At 51.9% G+C, this 22,805-nt stretch overlaps 2 long non-coding RNA genes across 3 annotated transcripts in view; both read right to left on the bottom strand.

Annotated features, from left to right (window-relative positions):
* The window catches only part of LOC131396335 (uncharacterized), a 45,435-nt gene extending 44,786 nt beyond the window's left edge, over positions 1-649 (bottom strand). For both annotated transcript variants that reach the window (XR_009216467.1, XR_009216466.1), the window contains exon 1: positions 560-649. This is a non-coding gene — a long non-coding RNA (uncharacterized LOC131396335). The remainder of the gene's footprint in view (positions 1-559) is intronic.
* On the bottom strand, positions 648-22,569 carry LOC131396336 (uncharacterized). Its single transcript, XR_009216468.1, has 3 exons — positions 22,537-22,569; positions 16,302-16,448; positions 648-709 (listed from the first exon to the last, which is right to left on the bottom strand). It is a non-coding gene; the product is annotated as an uncharacterized LOC131396336 (long non-coding RNA).
* Positions 22,570-22,805: the final 236 nt, after the last annotated feature.

Here is a 22,805-nt window from a genome sequence, read left to right as displayed (position 1 = left end):
CTGACCCTCAAACTCCTTGCGGCTCTAACGTCTCCAAGTTGGAAGTCAGTCACAGCCTCTGGCTGCCCCCTCACAGGGCTGTGCCTCTCAAACACCGCTCCCAAGGAGAGTGGAGGCTGAGGGTGAAGGACACCTCCTACCCGTGAGAGCTGCTGTGATCATGGCCACCCGCAAGGGGCCAAAGATGATGAGCAAGGGACAGAGGGACTGATGCACACAACTTACCCTTGGATGCTCAACATCCTTGTGATACACGGGGCCAATCAGTATCTGTCCTCCTGCTCCACTCCTCTCTCCCCAGAAGGACATGTCAGTGTTTACTATGACATCCACAGACACATCAAGGGCATCTGGGAAGAACCATGTGTACATCTGGAGAGAAGGGAACTGTGAAAACCAGTAATATCTGCATCCATGTGTGCAGACACTGACATCTACATACAGCTGTCACATTCCTCCAGCAGCCCCAGAATACTCTGCAATCACACTGGCAGGTTTTGGCACATGGCAGCCAAACCAACTGATAGTGTCCCCAAGTGCCACCACTGCTGGGGCCTACCTTGAGGTTGGGGGGAGGCAGGGTGCCGTGCCCCTTCTCACAAAAGTCAGGCTGGTGTCCAGGAGGGTCTCACAGCCTTTGAGGATTGTGCACTCCATGGCTCTGTTTTCCTGGATGCTCTCTGTCTCGTTTACTTCATTGTGCATTATCCTGTGGGGACAGAAAATAAGTCAGAGTCAGGCTGCCCCCATCTCTCAGGGAGAAGGGAATGCCGGGCTTCTGGCCAGCTAGGAAGAAGGCTTGGCACCCAGGATTCTCGGGTGGAGCCTGTGGTCCTGAAGGGGGAGAGAGCATGCATATTGAATTCCCGCTGTGCTGGGCACTCTATGGGCATGATCTCACATCATCCTTCTGAGACTCCAAGGAGACAGGTGTTCTTATTTCAGAGAGAAGGAAATGGAGATTAATAGCTGAAAGCAGGTCTGATTTAAAAGTCTGAACCACATGGAACAGAGATGGCAAAACTGGGAGGTGGACGGGAGTACAGGAAACAACCTTTCTTCATTACTCTGCCCTCCACACCACTACTGGCCTTATCTCCATCCATAGAACTCCACCCACCCATCCTGCCTCAGGGCCTTTGCACTTGCTGTCTTCACTCCTTCCCCAATGCACTTTATACAGTTGTTTCCTTAATGTTTGGGCCCTGGAATAGCTTAGTTTTGGAGCACCTGGCAATCCCGCTGGCTCACGGAAAGACTGACTTCAATAGTCTCCAGCACGTCTGGGGGGAGGAGGACACAGCTTGCCCCTAAATCTGAGAATAAGGACAACTCTCCTATTTGTCCTGTTCTGACTGCAGCAACACCTCTCCTCCGGAAGGTGGTGCCATTTAACTGCTTTTTAAAAATAACTGGTGGGAAAAGAGGCGTGTGAGTTGCCAACTTTGCTAAGAGCCTTGGTGGGTTTTCAGGAGTCTTAGGAAGTTAGTAATTTTGGGGGGAGGAGAGTCTGGAAAAAGTACCCCACCTACTCCAAGAAAAGCACAAAACCTCTTATTTGTCTGCTGATGTCTCAAATTCTACAACCATGACCAGATCACCAAGAGGGCTGGTTAATATGCGTGGCTTATGAAGTTCTCTAGTAGACATTGTCCAATTTAACCCTCCCAGCAATGAGAGATGACACTGGTGGGGCTGGATCAGTGATTAACAAACTCAGCGTGATGAGCAAATTACTGGGCCCCTCTGACCCTCAGCTTGCTCACCTGTGGAAGGTCAGAGTGAGGATGGAAGAGAATGCATTTCACGTGCTGACCTCAGGCCCAGCACACGGCAGGTGCTTGAGTAAAGGGCCGTGATCACTGTTGCTAGTATCACTGGTTGCAAAGGTGTTATTATAAAAATATTATTCTCCGTTGTTTTCTGGTTATCAGACTGGGGCATAGAGATGGGGTCTCTTCTTTAGGAGCCTCAGTCCCTACCTCCCAGCAATGTTCTTCTCAGCAGCCCATGCCCTAGCCCTCTTTTGGAAAGGCAGGGGACAGGGAGGCACTTTTCAAGGATATGCTAGTTCCCTAGATATGGATTCACTTTTGGAAGTTAGCAAAGGTAAGCAGAACCATTTCTTTTGACGAGGGTGGGGATTTTGCTGAGGAGGGCTGTATTTGCTACAAACAAGGGGGCGATCCCAGAGTAGCAACTTTAGTTTCACTGTTAGACAAGTGCCACCTGCAGCTGCTCAGGACTAGTGCGAACCCGGGCTGGGGTTTGTGCTGAGAGCCACACCCTCCACGCAGCTGGGGAGGAGTTCCCAGGGCCACAGGCTCCCGGGGGAACTGCAAGTGACGACCTGGGTTACAGTGAGCGCAAGAGATGAGGTTCAGGAGAAAAAGCGGGACAAAGGCCAGAGGTAGGAGAGAGCCAGCCCCAGGGGAGGAGTGTTTCTGAGCAGAGCCAGGGAGGATAGCTTATCTGATGGCTTCCTGCCGGGCTGGGAGCTTTCCTCAGTCCCCCAAGGGAGGGAGAGAGGAGGATGAAAGGGCTGCTATCAGGGCGATAAGAAAACCCTCTTCTGTGCCACTAGGGCTGGGTTCAGGCCAGGTGCAGGTGATCAGGTGGGACAAAGGATGAGTAGGCTGAGGGAAAGGGGATCAGGGTCTTGTGACAAATGCCTTGGCACCCATGTGCCTTCCTCACCCCTGCCAGCACCGGGACAGGGCATCCCGCAGTGACGAGGAGCCTCGCTGGAGACCCAAGTCTTCTCCTTGGGGAAGTGTGCAGGATTTGGCTCCTTGGGGCACGAGAGGATTGGGGTCCCCACCCCACCATGGTTTTTGTTAGTCTGCAATCACGCTCTGATTACATCTGCTCCCTGAATGACCCCCTACTCCAGGGCCTGTGCCCTGCCCTGGTCCAGCCTGGTCCTCCCTCTGCCCAGCTGGGACCCGTGGCCCTACTGGCTGCCTTTTGCTGGACTCGGGAAGCCATTTAGGGCACTGAGTGGTTGGCCGGGCTGGGGACTAGACCCCACATGCTGCAGACCGACCCTCCTTTGCAGCTTCTGGCAGCCCATCACTGAGGACAAAGCTGCTCATCATCTCAGCCTCCACAAGGTGGAGACCCCAGGGCTCAGCTCTTGGTGCGCATCTTGCTCCCCTGGTGATTTCACCAGTCTTGTGACTTTAAATACCATATCGGAGTTGATGGCTCCTGAAGGACTCACTCCCTTACACTCCAGACTCAAACGCCCTCCTCCCTTCTTGTCCTCTCCAGCACTGTTGTCCATCTCAAGTTCAACATGCCCCCAGTCAAGCTCCAGTGAAGCAAGAAAGACTCCCCCTCCATACCTGCCCCTCCTGCACCTTTCTCCATCTCGGTTAGCAGCAACTCCAACCTTCTGCTTGCTCAGCCAAAAACTCTGGAATCACCCTTGACTCCCGTTTTCTCTCTCCTCACATCTAATGCATCACAAACTCCTGTTGGTTCCATCTTCAAAACACACACAGAATCTGAACCTCCTCCTCACCTCCACTGCCACCACCTGGTGCAGGCCCCCGTCAACTGCTGCCTGGGCTGTTGTAGGCGCCTCCTCCCTGGTCCCTCTGCTTCTGCCCCGGCAGAGGAAGATTCCCCCTGGGCTTTGGGGACTAAATGAGGGGCAGTGGAAGGGCCTTGACCAGAGGGCTGGGGCCTCTGACACTGGACAAGTCATGGGCTTGTCCACCCATGACACTGCCTGCTGTGACTGCAGCCTTGGGCACGTGAAGGCCCATCACCCAGGACCCCCTCTAGGGCTCCTATACCACAGGTTATGAGACACTGACACTGGAGAACAGAGGAAGTTGGCAGAGTGCCTGTAGGTCCCCGGGCGGATCCCTGTCCTGAAAGATGGGCCCACGTGAGTGCCCAGGGCCCTTCCTCAAAGCCCATCTGTGCCAGGGACAGCACACCACCCACACCATCCCACCAAGTGCCTCCTGGGCTTGAGCTGTGAACTCCTCAGATTGCTCCGGGGAACCTGCTTCCAGGTGGGGCAGGCTGGGGGCTCCCCCAATGCCCACACCTTGGGATCCTAACCTGAACATGAGCTTTTACCATCGGGCTCAGCAAACTCCCGCTGGGAACTATCCTCAGCCCTGGCCTGTCCACTGGTGGGGGCACCTGGGAGCCAGGCTCACCCAGACAGCTCCTCCAGTTTAGCCCTGGCATCATCCAGGCTGTTGGCTCTATGTGCTCATGAAAAGTGGGCCAGGAGCTCATGCAGTGTCAGAATGTGCCTGGGAATCTGCAGCAGGGAGAGGCAGTGGAGAAGGACAGAGGCAAGGATGGGGAAGGAGAGAGACAGTGATGAAGCAAGTCAGAGAGAAAGCAGCAATGTAGAGAGGAAGAGAGAGAGACAAAGCAGACGGAGAATGGTTCTCTCAGCTCCCAGCACTCCCATGAGCAGGGCTGAAGATGGACACTCACAGCACTTCTGATCTCAGACTCTAATGTGGAGGTTCTTCCAGGGTCTTGTCTAGGGCAAGAGCCCAGATCTTGAGGCTCTAAGCTGGCAGGAGAAAGGGCCTGGAGGTGGGCTCAGTACCAGGAGCTCCCCCTCACCTTCCCACACCTCCTGCTCTGCGGAGCTGGACAGGTCTGCGGTCCGCTGGGTCAGGGGCTGGCTCTAACCCCATTCTCCAGGCAGCCCAGAGCTGGGGTCTGTTAGGGCTTGGGCTCTCCTGGCCATGGCCCCCTGGTGCCCCCAGGTGTGGCTTCCTCCCAGCTGGGGCTCTCACTGCCATTGCCCCCAGGGGGCTCCCCATACATTCGCCCTCAAAGACAGGGCTAGGTGCCAGCTGGAACATGGGGTCAGTGAGGAAGGTCTCCAGAACTCTCTCCTTGCAGTCAGTTTGGTCTCATAGTGCTTCAACAGCTTGTCAAAGTCACTGTTCTGCTTGCAGTGGGCCAGGGCCTGCAGGCTGTACTGGTGGCTGGAGACCAACTCCTGATAGAAATTGACCATGGGCAGCAGGATGTCCAACAGGTCTACTCGGGGAGATGCCCCACAAGCCCTCGGTCACCCGGCCCCACGCACGGAGGTGAGGGCCAGGCTCAGACCTCCCACCCAGAGACACCCTTGTCTTTGGGGATGACTCTGGCACCACTGCCCTACCCAGGGCCAGATAGATAGCCCCAGACATTGGGACTGCATCAGAGTCACAGATCTTTATAGAGATGGGGCCCCTTCTAGTCTGACACTTGTGTATTGGAAGGTCAGAGAGGGCTGTCATGGGTGCTGTGGTGTGCCCTGCTGCCGGAAGGGTCTGAAGAGCCACCCAGCTCCGGAGCTTTGGGGGGTCAGCTGAGGCCTCTGTGGTAACTGAATTGCAGCTCCACATCCCTCGGCCCTGGCTCCCCCAAGAGGCCTCCCCCCCAGAGTGCCCCACCAGTGACAGAAGTGGCCCATCCGAGGTCATAAGGTGAGTCAGTAGCTGGCCTGGAACCAGGTCTCCTGAGTCCCCCATTCCAGGGCTTCCCCCCACATGACATGGCCTCCCGAGTCAAGTCCCTTCAGCTGTCTGTTCCTTTATCCACGTGTCCCTATCCTCCCATGCCTCCCCAGGTTCAGCAACATGGGTCTGCTGCTGGCCCGCTCTGTCCCAACCTCCTGGATACACAATACCCTGCCTTCCAGCCCCCAAAAGCCCAGCCAGTCTCTCCAAACCTGCCCTTCAGTACTTGATTGGCAGGGACGGACCCACTGAGACCTCTGCTTATAAACTCCATTAAAAAAGAAAATCGTGCCTCTTTTGCAATAAACTCTAAGTGGGAGCTCCTGCACAGGGCATTCCACTACCCAAGGGACAGCACCTTCAACCACGCAACTACAGGAAGCAGACCTCGTTTTTCTAGGGCCGCTTCCCATTGTGACCTTGGGGAAAAGCAGGGTTCTCTGACTTAGGAAAGTGAACAGCAAAAGGGTCACACTCAGTGTGGGAGAGGCGCGATGCAGGGGTCCTGCTGTGCATCTCTCAGGGCCATCAGGGTGGTACAGCCAGCTTGGAGAGCAGTGATGCAAGGTGGAAGAAGTGGGAGCCTTGAAGGTGCTTTTACCTTTTGTTTCAGTCATTCTACTTTTGGAAACCTGTCCCAGGGAGATGCTCTCTCATATGAACATTTCAGATACAGAGATGAGTGTTTCTAGTAACAAGAAGTTGCAACAACATTAAGAGCCTACGATGGGAGATGGCTGCATGGATGATGGCATGCTCACAGGTACTGGAGCATCATACAGCCATCAAAAAGCATACTTTCAGCATGAGAAAACACTTGTGCTATAATGTTAAGTAAAAAAACAAACATATCAAGATTCAAATTCAATATTCATATATGTGACATTATGTAAATAAAGCGGGGGGAAAAACCCAAGATCTGTGCATAGAAAAAAATTTGAAGAAAACACAACAAAGTGTTTACAGTGGTTATCTTTGGAAAGGAGAACTATGGTTGATACAGCTTTTAACATTTTCTGCTTCTCTAGATTGTCAAATTTTCTCAAATGGGTTCATATATATAATTTTTAAAAGGGAAAAGTATATAAGGAACTAAAAATATATCGCTTCCTCCTAGAAAAACAGCTTTTGCTGACTTGTCTTTCCTCTTCTGCTCCCTCTGAGGGATTCTGCGTTTTTAAGGGGCCGCTGTTACACCCTGGGAGGATGGAAGTGCCACCAGCCTGGAGGAGTGGGCCCTGGAGAGGGATATCTCAGGTGTAGGGGGGGCAGGAGGGGCTGGGGACCTCTGCCAGGGCTTCCTGCTCACCCAGGCCCCAGTGGGCCAGCTGGAGATGCAGGCCTTCAGACCCTGGTAAAGATCTGGTGCAAACACACGATGGCCTCACTGACAGAGGAGCCACAGGGTAAGCTCCGGGCACGAAGTTCCTGCCCCTCCAAGGCCCCGCCCACATCCAGCAGAGCTGAGGGGACTAGGGAGAGGGCAGGGGCTGCCACCACCCGTGGGACTCTAGCAGCAAACACCTTTCTCAAGTGACACCTTATGTGAAAACCCTATCAGTGGGATACACTATGTAACTTGTGGGGCCCAGTGCAGAGCAAATACACAGGACTCCTTGTTAAAAAATGACAAAATTTCAAGATGGTTACAGCAGAGCACTAAACCAAACACAAGCTTTTCTAAACATGGTCACACACCTCGGAAGCTAGCAGAGGATGGGAGCTGCTCTCGCTGCCAGCTTTCCTGGCACCCTCAGTCCCACCTGCTGGGGTGACACTGAGGGATCTTAGAGGAACTCACGGCTCTGGAGAATTCAGAGGAAATGCCACTGATGATGTGAAAAGAGCTAGGGCTTGAGACCCACACAGAGCAGGCTCAAATCTGCCCTCTGCTGCTTCTGCTTCTGCAGCTGCTTCTCAGCTGTGTGACCTCGAGCAAGATGCCCAACATCTCTGAACCTCAGAAAACCTTTTCTGTAAAATATGAAGGCGAAATGAGGTCACTCCTACAAGTAATGGGACAATTTGAGGGCCTGTCTTGACATGAGTGCAGCCATGTTTGGCCGTTCCATTGACCTACAGCCACCAGCACACAAAGAAATACAAAGCTGCTTTCTGTGTGGTGAAAACTGGCCTTTCTCCCAAGGACATAGTGGCAATTTGTAACATCTCAAGGTCCTTTGGGCATTTTAGCCTGGGACAGACTGGCCATCTGTGCTGGGCTGGGATGATAACTAGGGAAACAATACACATACACAACTGCTGGGCTGGGACGATAGCCAGGAGGCTCAGTGCACGTATGCCACTGATAACCATTTGTGCATGGGAACACTGAATGCTTGCTCTGTAAACTCTGTAACTATTTACTCTGAAAACTACCGATGCTATATAAACTGCTGGAGACTGAGGCCTGGTGAGAGTCTCACCTGTGGAGAGGACACCTGGCCCAGGACCTTTGATGATCAGATTCCCACCCAGCCATGTCAATTGAAGGGACTCTCTCGGCAGTGGGGCATGGATGTTGTGAGTAACCAATCTGATGTGTACTCTTTACGGTCAACCTGGTATTTCTCTTTCCGGTTGATTTGTGTCATTTCCCTTCAGTCAATGTGGATGTTTCCCTTTCCAATTGAGCTGGTGTTTTTCCCTCTTATCATCTGTCCTATTTGGATCTGTTTGCAGACTATCGTCTTCACTCTCGTCTGTATAATAAACTATACCTTCAGTGCATTTGTTTGGAGTGGTAAGTTTCTTTTACATCTCCGATCGAATCCCCAAACCTCTCAAAACAGGGCCTGGTGCAGAGGAGGAGCTCAGAGTGCTAGCTCTCCACCACTCCCTTTTGGGGGAAAACTTAGAAAAGCAAAAAAACCCAGATTCTCCCAAGCACCTGCTCTGTCACTGCCTAAAGAGCCCTGGGGAACATGCCTTCTCACTGGCAGCTTAGCACCAGGCTGGGTAATGGGCCCCTGAGCATCCCTGGCAGCCACATTTTCCATGGCTCCCCTCCCAGCACTCTCCTCCCCGCCCAGGCTCCCCAGCCAGCCAGCTCCAGAACACAGCCCGAGTCTCCTCTCCCAGGATGAGCTGTAAGGATGCCAGAGAGACTTCTGCTACTTCCTGCAGCCCCCTCCTCTCCCAACTGTTCCTCCTCTGCCCCTGCTCATCACCCCCATCTCCTACCACCCTGGAGACCTGGGAACTTCCCCAATGTGTCTGCGGTTTGAGCTGAACGACAGAGGAGAAGCCAAAGGGACTCTGTCGTGCACCCCATTTGTGGACAGGAAAAGAGGCCCAGAGAGAAAGAGTGATGTTCCCAGGAGTAAGGGCAGCCCCAGCCTAGGAGCCTGTCCCCCTCTCCCTGCCGTGGTCTCTGTCTTTCTCTGCCACATCAGATGTCCCTCCCTGGTCCCATTCTCCATGTGTGCTCTCTGTTCCCTCCTTCTGTGATAACCCAACACTTTGGCTGTTGGAGGCCCCTGGTGTTGTCCTCCTCGGGGAGCTGTCACAGGGGGCTGTCCCCTCTCCCAGCAGTTTGTGCTCTGAGGGCAAAACCCCACCCTGGGGTCTCACTCACTCAGTACAACAAGAGCAGGGGGTGGAAGGTGCTGAGTGGGCACAGAGACACCCCTGAGCTGTGTGGCACACATCCAAAGATAGTAGCTCAGGAAATCACAAATATGCCACAAATATGCTCCACTCCCTTTTCAGGGCACGTGGCTTTGTCACCTCAAGGCCACTTGCTGAACTGCAGGATGAATGGGCTCTGACAGTTGAGCGAATGGAACACTTTGAAAGCAAAATGAGACAGTTATCTGCTCTCCACTTCTGGGTTGCTAAAATCTGTGCTTGAAGAGTGGCTGAAAATATCTAATGGAGAAATATTAGTGCCTATGCAAGGCTTTACTATTTTTTCGATTCTTTGAGAACCTTGGCACATGAGATAATGGCTGTTCTTGGATCTGAACTCTAAAGAGCTAAGGGACTCACATACACAGGCTTGTGGAGAGCTCAGACACGTGGATGCCCAGTCAACACCCTCACTGCCCTTATGTCATCACCCCCCTGCCAGTCTGCTCTCTGCCAGTTCTGGGATTTGCACGTGGTATCCTTTTCTCTTTAGGATGGTGGGGGGTGTGTGTATGTGTGTGTAAAAGTAGTCTGTATGTAAAACCGATGTCGCTCTTCTCAGAGACATCTAAGGGCATCAAGTCCCCAGGGACCAGGGCAAAAATCAGATGCAGTCAGGTCAGCCGCTCTGCTCCCTGTACAGGCGACACCGGGAGTCTGGGAGTCTGATTTAAGGATCAGGCCTGGTGGGCAAAGCTCTGGAAAGCTGTGAGCCTGGGGACCCCACAGAAGCCTTGGGCCACGGCCCACCCCTGCTACGAGCGTGTCAGGATGGTGGCAGGAGCCCCAGGCCCGCTGAGCTCGCAGAGGCAGCCTTTCCCTTATCCTGCAGGTCCCTTCTGGGGATGCATTTGCTTTGGATCTGAGTTGACTTGACTGACGTCCAAGGCCTGCTCAGTTGACCCTTGTCAACGATGGCCATGGAGAGTTGGGACTTTGGCTTACAGCCCAACTCGCCGGCTAGAGTCCAGCTCTGGCTGCCCAACCTGGCTCAATGCCTGGCATCTCAGCTGAGCCCTGCCCACTTGCCACCCCACAGTCTGGCCTTCTTGGTCCATCAGAGGTAAACCGTCATTTGCTACACCCCTTAGGGGCACAGCTCGTTGGCTCCTGCCCCACCTCAGTCCCCTCTCTGGAGACAGTGTCTTTAATCCAGAATGCATTTAGTCAGTGCAGTCATTGATGGAGGAATTAGTCCAGAGTTTTCTCTCTTTTGTTAGCACTCAATGTTTTGCTAAAGATCTCTGTACTTCTTGCTTTTCAAACAGCTGCCACACAACTCAGTTCTCTCTCCTTCCTTCTCCATTTCCTCTGGCCTCTTCCAAGCCTAAGAGATGCCCATCTCTGTCTCCCTTTGTGCTAATCCTGTCAGCATGTCCTGATGGAGTCTCTGTGGTGGGCACCATGCTGGGCACGGGTGAGACACAGCCAGAGGTGGATAAGTCAGATCCCTTCCCTGGAGAAGCTTCCAGCCTAAGAAGGGGGTCAGATACCCACAGAGGTAACTTATAGTCCAACAAGGTGAGGCCAGAACAGAGGTGTGCACCTACTGCAGTGGGAGGGTCTCACCATGGAAGCCACAAGCGCTACCCAGAGGTTTTGCAGGATAAAACAGGAGCCCAATTGGGCTGGCCCCGTGGTGTAGCGGTTAAGTGCACGCGCTCCACTGCTGGCGGCCCAGGTTTGGATCCCAAGTCTGCACTGGTGCACCGCTTGTCAGGCCTTGCTGTGGTGATGTCCCATATAAAAGTGGAGGAACATTGGTGCAGATGTTAGCCCAGGGCCAGTCTTCCTCAGCAAAAAGAGGAGGACTGGCATCTGGCATGGATGTTAGCTCAGGGCTGATCTTCCTCACAAAAAAAAAGGATCCCACAGGTGTGTTATAGGATGGAAGGAATTGGAGCAGAGGTGATGGTGTGAACAAAGATGCAGAGTATGACAGGGTGTTGAGTGCAGGGCAGCAGGGGTGGGGATGGCAGGAGGAACATGGGAAACAGGACTCAAGGATAGAGTGGGCCCTGCAGAGGGGCTGCCTGGGGAGGGGTCAAGGCGGCCCTCTCCATGTCAAAGTTGCTTTGCAAACCTGATTCCACGGCTACAGTTTTACCTTAAACCAGAACTAAAGACCTCTGCAGGTATTTGCAGAGTCAGCCTTCCAGGATTCTGAGTGCTCCCAAGCCAGGAAAATACCACAACCATCTCTAAACTCCTACCCTGCCCTTTAGGGCTGCCTGAGCCGTCCCAACTTACTTCCAATCATAAATAGGAGAAAAATAGCTATTAAAAAAATGTAATGGTGCCAAACTGAGGATTCTAGAGAAGGGGAGGATTCTTCTCAGAGGAGGATGCTCCCTTTGTTTTAGATGGTCCTTGGAGCTTTTTGGTTACAAAAGATGAGGCACAAGAGGGTGGTTTAGATGGGAGAGAAGAGACTGAGCAGAGCTGGGTAGTTTTGCTTCATAAATTTTGTGCACTTTTGTTTGGGTGTGATCTCCTGTTACCTCTAGGGAGAGATGGCTGTGGGTGGGGCTCTGGGGGTGGAGAGTATATAGGGAGTAGAGACAGGGCCAGTGTCCTCGATGTGTGACCTGTGCACAGCCCGCTTAGAAGGGCCTAATGCCTGGTTTAAGGCTCTGCTGTTGCTGTCTTGAAATTCTTAAGAGCCCTGCATTTTCATTTTGCACTGGGCCCAGCAAAGTATTTAGCTGGTCCTGAAAAAAGTGTAGACAAGGGTATATTGGTAAAAGATTAACGACCAGCTCTCTGAAAGAAAAACTCTGACTGGTAGCACTGGCCGATTTCCATGGTGTAAACATTCCTACCTTGGCCCATTTTAAGCTACCAAAGGGTGAATAACAAGCTTGCAAGATTCTTGAAAATTTCACAACCGACTTGCAAGTTGGTGTGAGCCAGCTCCAGCACATCACTGGATGGGGACGAGGGTCTTGGCAGATAAAGGGATTATGAACACTGCCCACCACCACCAAAATGGCAGTTGGGAGAGTATGGAGAGAGGCCAGCGTGAGGAGAGGAGGTCAGCAAGAATCCCTGTAGCAGGAAAGGCTGAGTGACAGGAGGGCAAGGATGTCTTCTATTCAGCTTTCAGCTGTTTTCTGTTTCAGTACTGGAAACCCCCTCGAGTGTATCTAAGCCTTTCAGAGAGTCTGGTCCATACTTGGATGGTGTCAGGGGCTTGGGGACTGAAGGAGGAGTCAGCTGGGTGTCATTAGGGCTTTCCTGGATACTCTGGTTCTCCTCCTGGGACAGGGCAGGACTGTACTGCCCAGGCCCCTGAGGTCGGGTGTGGTCATGTGACTCGCTGTGTCCAATGAAATGTGAGCAGAGCTGTCAGGCACCATTTGCCATGTTGCTGCCCCTGCCATGGGACTGGTGAATTTCCTGATGGTGGAGCCCCGTTAGCCTGTGTCCCTGACTCTGAGTGAGAATGTTGTGGAGCAGAGCTCATAATGGACACAGTGTGAGAGAGAAAGCAATCTTTGTTGTTTTAAACCACTGAGACTTGGGGGCTGTTTGTAATTGCAGCAGAATCTAGCTCCACCTCACGGACACATGGAGTGACCACACGGGGGTAAGGAGCAGTCAAGACTGAATGAAGACAGCCATTGTGAGAAGTGATACAAGAAGTCAGGAGAGCAGAATTGGAAGCCAGATGTGGCCAGGAACATGGAAGACCCTGAAAATCCTCAGGAATATGTGGGATGGTGCCTGAGGAATTTTTCTGGCTATCAGGCTGACCATGAGAGATTGAGGCCATCCAGGTGACACAGTGGTTCCCGAACATGCACCTTTTATCTGGCCCGTCTCCCCAGCAAGGAAGGAATAAGTTGTGGGGCAGGCACAGGCCAAGGATCTGCAGCCAGGAGACCCAAGGTTAAGCCTGGATTCCAGCACTGGAAGTGACCTTGGAGTGACCTTGGATAAGTCCTCCCTCTTCTGTGGACCTCAGAGTTCTCAGATCCCTCCCAGGTGTGACATTCTAAGACCCTCTGTCTTTGTCACGGGCATCACTCCTCACTTACTTGGCTCCTCAGCACCTCCTGCCTACCTGATGGTCTACTTCCTGGGAAATGGGCTCTGTTTCACCTTCCTGGAGCCCCTCCAGAGCACACAGGTACCCTCTGCCCTGCAGGATGTGTGTGTGTGTGAATGTGTGTGAGAGAGAGACAGAGAGAGAGAAAGGGAGAGAGGGAGGGAGAGAGGGAGAGAGAGACTACAGCCAGAAAGCTTTACCAAGCTTATCTTTCAAAGTCTTCTTTAAAAAAATCGTTTGACCTGGAGAGTAATGCACTCAGTTGGAAACGTTGCTCCAAATTCCCACCAAACAGACATCTGCTGCCACACTGACAAACATACACACACACACACACACACACACACACACACACGCAGAACTTTCACTCAAAATTGACCAGTTTTGTCCTCCCCAGCACCAGAGAGGACCCTGCCCCTTGCATCCACCCCTTCTCTGGCCTACCAACCCCCCAAACCTTTCGAGGCCATATGCGACATGAACTCATACCCTCTTTGGGCATAAAATGACTCATTTTCTACCTGGGTTCACACTGCAAGCTCTATTATGGCACCAATCACACTCTACCACAATCAGACCTTAAGGGTAGAAACTTTCATCTCTTTACTGTCTACCACAGAGCCTGGTGTCCATTCATTCATCAAGCACTTACAGAGTATCTACTGTGTGTGAGGCAGAAGGGACAGAGTGATAAAGGACACCCCTGCCTTCAAGAAGCTCCCACCAGGCCGGGTGGGGGACAGACACCTGAGGAGCTGGCTCTGCCATGGTATGCTGAGGGCGGGAAAGACGTGGAAGCAGGAGGCATGGAGCACATTCTGGGATGAGAGTCCCCAGGAGGAGGCATTCGGGCTTGGCAGGATTCCACCAGGCAGGGAAGCATGGGGGTGACAGGGGCACTCCAGACAGAAGCCCCAGCATGTGCAAAGGCCAAGAGATGCACAGCTCATGACCAGGGACACTGGCTGGAGCCCCAAGTGATGGGGGAAGAGGAGCCTGGGGAAGAGGATGAGGCAGTGGTCAGCTGATCTTAGGCAGAGTTAGTGAACGAGTGAGTGAGTGAATGAATGATATCCAGACACCGTTGATCATGAAGCCACTAACTGGCTAGGACCATGGCTGGTCCCTAGACCTATTCCCTGGTCCCTAGCAAGGACTCAGCTTGGTTTCTGGGATATGTGTAGGGCTAGGATAGATCTCAGAATGAACCAGATGGTTTAGACACGGGACAAGCCCCCATCCCAGGAGCCACGTGAGAAGAGGCTATGAGTAGAGTGGGAAGACTGACAAGTAGACACGCAGAGCTGGCTTCTAGTCCTGGCTCTGCCACCTCCCAGCTGTGTGAGCTTGGGCAGGTGACTTGAGTTCTCTGAGCCTGCTTCCTTGTTCCACTCTATGAGGATGGCTATGGGGACTGACTAAGGAAGCATGTCTGACAGAGCCTGGTGCAGGGTAGAGGAGGTGTGTGGAATCTGAAACTTTTGTTCAACCTCAAGTTCCGAGCTGACGTGACCATCAGTTCAGAGCTTGATAGCGGCACCATAAGGTGGAATTGGAAACTTCAGATCTTTGAACATTCCAGGCAGAGCTGGCTTCAAGGGCGTGTGATGGGGTCCTATGCTCAGAAGGCCCCATGCTTGGGGCTTCAAGTTCTGCGGTTGCCACCTTGAAGTTCTTAACCATTTCTCTTTGAATTTGTGTTTCAGGAGTAACATCTGATGGAACAAGGGAGCACACCCCAGGGGAGTGGGACTCAGCCCCCATGTGTTCCTGCTTCCTGCTGCCTCCCTGGGATGGTTTCTCAGCTGCTCGATCCCCACACGCCGGCACCCCAGAACCCATGACCTCCTCTACCCTCTGTCTGGGAGCAAATGGGTTGAGTCAGCCAGGAAGACTCACATCCCACCGTGAGTCACCCTCCACCCTCTGCAGGGGCCTCGGGGTAGGTGCAGAAAGGGTGAGTGCAGTGCACACCCGATGGTGTCTCAGGGCAGGGCGAGGAAACAGTGCCTGAGCACCAGGAGGGTGACTCAGCACGGGCATCTTGCCCACCCCTCATCTAGGTACCAAGTGTATCATGGCACAGAGGTTAGAGGAGGTTGGAGGTTGAAATTGAAGGGTCACCTGTCTGCCATGGGTGGGTTGGTGGGCTGTGAGAAGGGGAGGTCGACTTTCCCGACTCCACCCAGGGCCTTGCATTCTTCCCTTGCCTCAGGCCCTACAAATCATGTAGCTGACCCAAGTTAGAATCTATGTTTCCATTTTCCCGTCCTCAGCTCAGAGTCCATGGTCCTTGTGTGACGTGGCCAGATGGCTCTGAGCAACTGGTGAGCATGGTGAGATGAGGGGGGAGAGGCAATCACATCATTCGGCGCTGGGGTAGACAGCTGGTGAGGGGCGTCTAAGGGACAGAGAGCCAGCGCCTCCCAAGCTTTAATGTAAATGGCAATCGACTGGGATGTTGTGAAAGTGCAGATTCTGATTCTGGAGGTCTGGGCAGGGCCTGAGATTCTGCATTTCCAACATGCTCTTGCTTCATGGACCACATTTTGAGTAGTGAATTTCTAAAAGGCTTAACCTAGGAGCAGCGTGGCCTCCAGACTCATGACCAGTGAGCCCTTGTAGGAGCTCTTACAACAGGCAGAGAGAACGACTGCTTGGAACTGAGCCAGGAGCCCACACTATGACGACCTACCAGGAACTCGGTGTCCTCGGACACTTCACCTGATAATGTGGGAATGCTTAGTCAATGTGGTCATCAGCAGAGTAACTAAAAACTCGCCCATAAATAACCTCACTCAATCCTCACACCCTTGTCAGGCAAGTAGAGAAAGGCTGTTTTATAGATGAATGAATGGAAGCACAGAGGATGGGGGGACGTATTCCAGGTTGCAACTGTCAAGTGGTAGAGGTAGGATCTGAACTCAGATCTGACTAAGGCCCTTCCCACTCTGCCAGCATCACTAAATTTAAGTTTGGAGGCTGGCCTCGCTGTGTCTGGAAGCTGGTCCCCCTGCCCGTCATGTGCCCCCTGGTGCTCCCTGCAGGAGCCCAGAGTGTGAGGTGTTTGGCCTGTGCCCTGGGTCCCCTGGCCAGCCTCCTCTGCACCCCTAGCCAGCAGTCACCTCTGCCTTCAGCCGCTCGATATTGATCTCCCCATCCTCGATCTGCTGCTGTAGCTGCTTGGCCACTGTCTTCTCGTCTCCACGATCTGCAGCAGGTGCAGGTACTTCTGCATCAGCGCTTCCCGCTCCCTGGCCAGGGTCTGGTAGCTGTGGACAGACAGACGTGGTAAGACACTGCCTTCTTGTCCCCCAGGGATCCAACCAGAAGTGGGGCTCCCCCACTGACTGCAATTAGGAGAAGGTCCTGACTCCCAGACATGGTGCACAGGGCCTTGACCTGGCTGCTGTGCTGTTACCGACTGCTCTGGCCCCTTCTCCAGCTGCTGTCTCACACTCTGACCCCTGGTTCCTTTAACTGATCCTGTTCTCTCCCCTCCCCCTCCAATCCACCCCAGGGCCTTTGTAGAGGCTCACTCTCTTGTTAAGGTTGATGCATCCGGTAACTTTAAGTTAAAGTCAACGCTCAAATGGAACAACAAAGCCTGGATGACAGCACATCTGTTTATAACATGGTTCACTGAATACTTTGAGCCCACTGTTGAGACCTACCACTCAGAGAGATTCCTTTCAAAATATGACTGCTCACTGGCAAGTGCTGTGGTTCCCATGGAGAGACTGATGCTGGTGTGTGCCCCCCTCTACACACACACAGAGAAGTTAGGAAAAGTCTTATGACTCACATAATAGAAGTCTCCGAGGAGAGCAGGGCCAGAATCTCAAGCAGCTCTGAAATGGCTTGAGGGAGCAAGGAAAGAAACCTGGCCTGGGTTTTTATTGTGGTTGGGGGTTTTAAAAAAAAATATTCAATGACACTTGTCAAAGATGGTAAAGCATATTTTATTCAGAACCACTGTGATACGTAGGGACCACCGTGATGGGATTCACAGTGGGGGAGAAATCAGATTGGACTCTACTCTGAATGCAGCATGGGCAAGTGGGAATTCACAGCCAGGCAGCATAGTGGGGGTCCGGTGATGGAAAACTACTAAGAGAAAAAACAAGTGTTGGGGTTTCTGGCTAACCTGACCTAACAGAATTCTTACCAAAGAGAGGCCAGAGTGATCAGACCCCACCTGAGGGATGGTGGAGGAGGAGGAGGAGCCTGAGCAGATCTCGAGGGTGATCAGACATACGGGTGTGGGTTCTGGTTAAACTGACTTAGCAAGGCTTTTGTTAAAACTGGATTTTAGAAGGAAGTGCACAGACAGGCCTACAAGAAGGTTCAGGAGCATAACTAAAGTTTGGTCAAAGCGAGAAATCTTTTCCAGGGGTGAGACCAAGGTGAGAGTTCTGCACACAGACAGGGGACTGTGTGGTTGGATCCGAAGCCAATGCCAGAGAAGGGAGCCTCTGGACTTGTTCCTCAGCTTGTCCAGGTGTGGACAAGAGGGGAAGAGGGAGAGGCGTAAGCTGTCAGCACACATCAAAAAGTGTGGAGTCTGACCGCTCATTACAAGGACAAACATGCGTACAAAAATATGCATTCACAATGGCTTGTTTTTATAGAAAGCAACACCAACAGGAACCTCAAGAATGATCAAAACTATGTACTGGAGGTGGCTGGAGTAACAGCGCTGGAGGGGACCCAGAAATGTTGGTAGTGACTCCTCTGAAGTTAGACTTTTCTATCTTACAGATTTATCTAATATAAACAGAAATTGACACATACCATGTTTTCCCATTTAATAGGTTTTCTTTAAACTTCTGTACATAGGAAACCACTCTAAGATTTAATTCCTTTAGCACACTAACGGTTACAAAAGAGTAACCATAGGAAATGACATTTTCATATCTCTCGCTACCTACAAGGACAAGCTGCATCCTAGTTTGTCCTCCACTGCGTCTCACACAGGCAGGATTTTCAGGAATCAGTGGCACATTATAATGCAAGAGGGGTTTGGGTTTAGCTCCTTAAACATAGTGGGATTAGTTTGATTAGTTTTCTTCACATCAATTAAAATAGAAATTCCATTGCTTTAGCTTTTTAAATCTCAATGCTCTCCAGGGATGTGCACATGCAAACACTGATGTAAAAATGAAAAATGCACCTGAAAACTTCAACACATTCATTTCACATTTTGAGATTCTCTTGCCTAAAAGGAACAAAAATTCTATTTAGTTCCATAATTTTCTTGCCTTACTGACATTAGATCTCTCCATCAATTCACATTTTGAAGCCCAAGAAACTCGAAATGTTATTTCTCACAGGAAATAAAATTACAAAGAGCTAAGGGAAACCAGAGGTGCAGGGCTGCACTGTTCAATCGATACAGGAATCCAAAGGAAAGAAACACAAATATTGGGATCAGCACAGATAAGCAGCCTGCTTCCCACAGGACAGAAGGAAAGCCACATGCAGAAAGTTAAACACATTCTAAACTCTCCTGGTGGAGACAGAAGCCCTGAGTGGGTCAGTTCCTGGTGCAGAAGGGTGGGGATACCTGAGCAGCCACAGGAACGGACTCTGGGAGCTCACACACCCTCCTCTGCCCGGGGAGGAAAAGAAGGGCTCCATCTCTCAGCTTCCACTCTCACAAGTGAGGAGACTCTCAGCAGGATGCAGTTTAAGGTTGTGACTCAAATAAACCCTAAATTCCTAAACCCTAATCCAGACACAGAACTCCTGACATTCACAGACTTTCTCAAGGTGCACAAATTACACTCTGTGGGCCCCTGCACTGTGGGTGCAAAACTCCACCCTACGTGTAGACACAGGCCCAGGGGGAGCACAGGGACCACCTCAGGAAGGACAGCAACCCCCAGCCCCTGTGCAGGTGCCCTTCCCAGCTTTCCAGGGCTCTGCAGCTTCTCTCAGCAGAAAGGCTCCTTCTGCAGTGAGTATGAGCAGGGAGGACACCCAGGAAGAACGTGTGGGTCCTCAAGTACTTCCCTGTGCAGGCTCAAGGGGGGCTTAGCTTAGAGACCCTGACCCCAGGCCTCTGCTCCCAGTCACGTTGCTTTGGACCACAGTGACCTTGTAAATGGCAAACCCAGTGTTTGAAGAATCCAGCAAAGTCACACAAACCTACACTTTAATGGAAAGGAGGGAAGAAAGTTGTAAAGCATTTTTCTAGTTCAACAAGAAAAGCCACATGTTTTTATTACTTTCAGAAAATAATGTTAATTGTTATTTCCATGGCATAACCCTGTTTTATAAACAATTAACCATACTTAACATTTTTGCTGTTCAAATATAAGCCCTGGAATTCCATTTGGAACATACCATCCCAAAGAAAAGAACAGACCTCACAATATGACTACACACGGTCAGGGGAGGCAGAAAGGGAAACAAGAATTTTTAACACGTTCAATGTAATACTAGAATCTTTTATTTTTTCTGAAGTTTACCTATTTCTTGCCTCTTTGGAAATATTTTATACTGCTTTTCAAGCCCACTGATTACATAAACTTTAACTTTTAAAAACCTGAGGCTCCACTAAGTGAGTAAATCTTTTCAAGGTGACAAACCCAGGGAGGGGCAGTGCTGACAGGCCAGAACACCCAGGAAAGTTTGCAGAGAGGAACCTCCACTCCAAGGCCTTCCCGTAGGATGTCTGTGCCAGGAGGGAGCCTGGGAGGGGCACAGGGACTTCATACGACAGATTCCAGGTGGCCATTCTCTGCTCTCCTCTCGTGGAAAAGAGCCACAGACAAAATATAATTTTTTTTTTTTTTGTGAGGAAGATCAGCCCTGAGCTAACATCCATGCTAATCCTCCTCTTTTTGCTGAGGAAGACTGGCTCTGAGCTAACATCTATTGCCAATTTTCCTCCTTTTTATCCCCAAAGCCCCAGTGGATAGTAGTATGTCATAGTTGCACATCCTTCTAGTTGCTGTATGTGGGACGCGGCCTCAGCATGGCCGGAGAAGCGGTGCGTCAGTGCGCGCCCGGGATCCGAACCCGGGCCGCCAGCAGCGGAGCGTGCGCACTTAACCGCTAAGCCACAGGGCCGGCCCCACAGACAAAATATAAATCTCACAGTCAACTTAGCCAAAACCAAACACAGCTCCCCACCAAGCAGGACCTCCCCCAGTCTCCCCAGCTGAGTCTCTTATTTCTTAGCTCAGGCCATAAACTCAGCACCGACTTCAATTCCTGCCTCCCCAACCCCACCCCTCACCACTTCCCATCTCTACACAGTCCTACTCTCTCGACCTCCAAACACACCCAGAATTCAACCTCCTCTCCCCACCCTGACCTAACCCTCCAAGGCCTCTTGCCTGGCTTATTGCATAGCCCCCTAACTGGTCTCCTTGCCTCTGCCCCGGCCCCTCTGTGGTATATTCTCAGCAGAGCAGCCAGATGGAGTCTGCTAAACATATGCCTGGCCATGTTACTCCTCCTCTCAAAACCTTCCAAAGGGTCACCATCTCATTCAGAATAAATAAACGCCCGAGTCCTCACTATGACCAACAAGGCCCCACAATTGGGCCCAAGTCACCACTCTCCCTTCAGCTCCTGCTGCCCTCACCGGCTGCGCCCTGGCCACACTGGCCTCCTTGCTGCTCCCAGAGCAGGCCACTTGCCCTTCCTCCTGCACTGCTTTTGGGCCTTTTTCAAAACCTACCTCTGCAGTGAGATCTTTCCTGGCCCTCCTGGCTACAACTCCACCCCCCTCCAGCCTGGCACACATCACTCTCCCACATGAGCCACATCATTGGTGTCACATCCAGAACGTCACCCAGGGCATGGTTTTTGTCTGTTTTGTTCACTTCTGTGGCCCCAGGCTCTAGAACAATGCGTGACACAAACCTTGCACTCAATAAGAAATGTAGCTTAATGAATGGATGACTATAAAAACAACCAAGAACTGCCTAACCCCTGGGCAAGGAAGGCTGAATCTGTCAGAACTCCAGGGATCAGTGGAGGCTGGTCCATTAATCAGCCCTAAAAGGACGTTAGAAAGAAAACTCCCCACCACATCCTACAAATACCATACATGTTTTTATCAGCATCAACAGAGACTTTCAAATGCCAACACCTTTTCTACTTTGAAGCAGCCTTCAGTGTCCCATTAACACTCATCACATGCCTACTCCTGACTTTAACATGATGACTTTCACATCTAAGGTAATATAACTGACATTAAACTGTCTTCTACCTTAACCAAGTCTCTCCTGTGAATGGTCGTAGGTATGCAAGCAGTAATAACCTGAGAACAAATGGAGAAGTAAATAATTCTATTCCTTCCCTCACCCTGTGCCCCCAGCAAATAGCACAACAATGTCTGATTCTTTTTGTTTTTTAAACAAACTTCACCAGAAATACATCTGCTGAACATGCTCCTTTGGAAGTCAGGGCTACTGTTTCCTCCAGCCACCTAACACACTTAAGTGACCAGATGCCACAAAGCATTGAAATATTGCCTACATGTCTACCGTACAGTTCCCAAACCGAGATTTCAGTAAACTTATGTTGTAGCTGCCAGGAAAAGAAAAAGGAAGCAAAAACAATGCCCTCCACGATGACAGGTGGAATTAAACCAAATGAAAGTCTTCCTTTACAGATGCAGGGATACTTGAAAGCAAATCACTCCTCACAAGGAATGAGGGAACTAAAATTGCTGTGAGAACAAAAAGAGAGCCCGTGTACAAATGCTTTCAAGGCTACTTGCCAAAATCCAAACTATCTTGCCGGCAAAAATTAAGGAACTGTCCCCTCTGGAGCAGAAGCATGCTAGGATTCGCCAAAGCACTAACACCCATCCCCGCTCCCCCCAACACATTGTATTAGGACCTCAAGAAGTTAAGGCCCCAGGAGATGGATTGTTTCTCTTTTCCATCACAAAAAAAGAAGCTTGAATGATCTCTCGGTCACTGCAATAATAATAACAAAAACATGCGTGTGTTGTGAGCATTGGAGTACTTTTCTCCCCTCCAGCCTACAACATAACTTCACAGGAGTTAGAGAGCTTCCACTCCTTAACTCCTGGCGGGGAAGTAAAAAGCCTCCCCAGAAGCGGCGCCCCAGCCCCGCCGGCGCCCCACCCCTCCCCTCCCCTCCCCAACGCGCCGCCGCCCTCCCGCCCCAGCGGCCCAACAGAAAAAGCATACAGACCCGCAGCGACCGGGCTGTCACACGCGCCGGTCTCACCACGGGCGCCACCCCCGCCCGCTGCGGCCGAGAGCCCGCTCCGCCCCGCGGCCCCGCCCCAAACCGCGCCGGCCAGTCCCAGCAGCCGAGGGCCCAGGCGAGCGCAGCCTCCCAAGCCGCCCGGCGCAGGCACGCCCTCACCCGCGTTCCTCTTCCGGCTGCTCTAGAGAATGAACGCCACACGACGGGCAGCCGCCGGGCCAATCCGGCCGAGCAACGCGGGCGGAGCCGGAAGTGCGGGAGGAAGTGCGTGGGTTGCCATCTTGGCGTACGGCAGGGCCCCGCGTGGAGGGCCGGGCCACACTCTCGGCTTCCCCGCGGGCTGGGTCGTTCGCTCTGAACACTGCAGCAGTGACCCGTGGGGCAGCGGAACAGACGCGTTTGTGCAGCGCGACCCTGGGCGGGCGCGT

Source organism: Diceros bicornis, chromosome 32, assembly GCF_020826845.1.
Source record: "Diceros bicornis minor isolate mBicDic1 chromosome 32, mDicBic1.mat.cur, whole genome shotgun sequence".
Lineage (NCBI taxonomy): Eukaryota > Metazoa > Chordata > Mammalia > Perissodactyla > Rhinocerotidae > Diceros > Diceros bicornis.
Note: the sequence above shows the minus strand (reverse complement) of the source record. Positions and strands in the feature narration are given on the sequence as shown.